Here is a 1,834-nt window from a genome sequence, read left to right as displayed (position 1 = left end):
AGGTGGAAGAGGACAACTTGCTCTGTCTACTACAGAGCTGCTGAAGACTTTCTCATAGAGTACTTCAATGACCTATGTGTTGTGTGTGCCCCCACACATAGGATGACTATAATGCCCAAGGATAGTGAGACACTGAAGAGGCTTAGGCGGAGGTATGAGAAGCTTCTACACCTTGCAGAGCTATAGACCCAAAGATGAAAAACATCCTCATGATTCCACTAGTAAGAGCTCCTCAGGATAAAATAAAAATTGTAGAGATTACAAATGATATTAACACAAGAGCCAGGGTAGAACAGAAGGCCAGACGGGAGGAAGAGCAGAAGGCAATAAAAGACAAAACAAGTAAAAATGAACCCAAAGAATCTCCAAGAACAGTACATCAAAGAAATAGAAGAGTTGGAGTCAATCAACCTGGAGATACTTAAGGAGCTTGCAGAGAGGGGCATTTTTGTCTTTGTGCATATGGAAGATGGTGAGAGACAGCTCTCTCTTGCCATCGTGGATGTCAAAACTTTGATGGGTGGATAGGAAGGACATCACAGATCACAGATACTATCCTATACATTTGTTTAAAGTAGGTATGCGAATTGCATTTTCTGATAATATGGTCCTTCCATCTTTAGTTTTTCCCTTTTTCCTCAATGAGTTACCCTTGTTTTTGCAGTTTAATAAAGTGCTAGCTTCCACGTGAGAGCCATTTTGAGGTGTTTATTCTCAACTCTCAGCTGGCACCACTGCGAAGAAGAAGGAGTACTTCCCAGCAAGAGATTCAAAAGTGGTTCACCTACTATTGAACATGCTGGAGGTTACCGTATTAATTTTCCCTTACGAATCAAGGTATGTTACTCCTCTATCTTGTTAGTTATATACATCTAATAGATAGGGGATGCCTTAGTTTTAGATATTTATGCTTTTGCAGGAACCATTGGAGCCTTGTCATTATAGAATTGGATAAGAGAATCATGTGGACTCTTAATTCAGTACCAAGATCACATCCTGAGTTAGGCTTGTAAGTAAACATTCAAAGCACCTTTCTCTAGTATCTATGGCTCCTTGAAGTTGGCAATGTATCTTATTGTGAAAGCTTATTTATCATGCAGGTGTATAAAAAGGCCTTTTCATGTTCTTGGTTCCTTATATGGAGACTATGAACTGTACAAATCAGAGGTCAAGTCTGTTCAAGTGCCCAAGCAAGGAGACTCACACTCCTATGGATGGAGATTGATGATACATGTAGAATATATTCTCCAGAGTCTCTTCTCCATGAATCCCTTCATGTCCAAGGTAAGTGGAAGAATCATTGGGTGGACATTGATTTAGCTAGATTTGCGGTTTGACATTGTGACTTTTATTTTTTCAGACCGCATTACAGAATTATGATAGGAACTATGTGGAGTGGTACATAGTGACCAAGATACGATTAATACTAAAGAATAGCACAGAGATGTTTGAGGAGAACCAGCCAGAATTCCCTGATCCTGCAGACGTTGAGGTGCTCCTTTAGGCTAAAGGGGGCGAGCCAAAGCCCTCTGAGCACATAGAGCAAAGCCAAGGTCTAATATGGAGGTTAACATTAAACAACCCAAGGTTGATGAGGTAGAGTAAGCTGAAGAGGCAGAGCCAAATCCTAAAGAGAAGACAGACGCGAAGCAGACTGCAAAGGTCGGAGTCGGGACCTAGTAGGGAGGCGAACAATGAAGAACCTAAGTTGATGAGATGAGGATCCCAAGGCTAGTGAGGATCCCAAGCTTGATGAAGATCCCAAGCCTAATTTACATGATGATTATAAGTTTCAATCATATTCAGACTGATTAGAAGTATGAATCATGTCAAT

This window comes from Cibotium barometz, chromosome 1 (assembly GCF_041138505.1).
Source record: "Cibotium barometz isolate CiBa-2024 chromosome 1, ASM4113850v1, whole genome shotgun sequence".
Taxonomy (NCBI): domain Eukaryota; kingdom Viridiplantae; phylum Streptophyta; class Polypodiopsida; order Cyatheales; family Cibotiaceae; genus Cibotium; species Cibotium barometz.
This window is presented reverse-complemented; position numbering follows the sequence as displayed.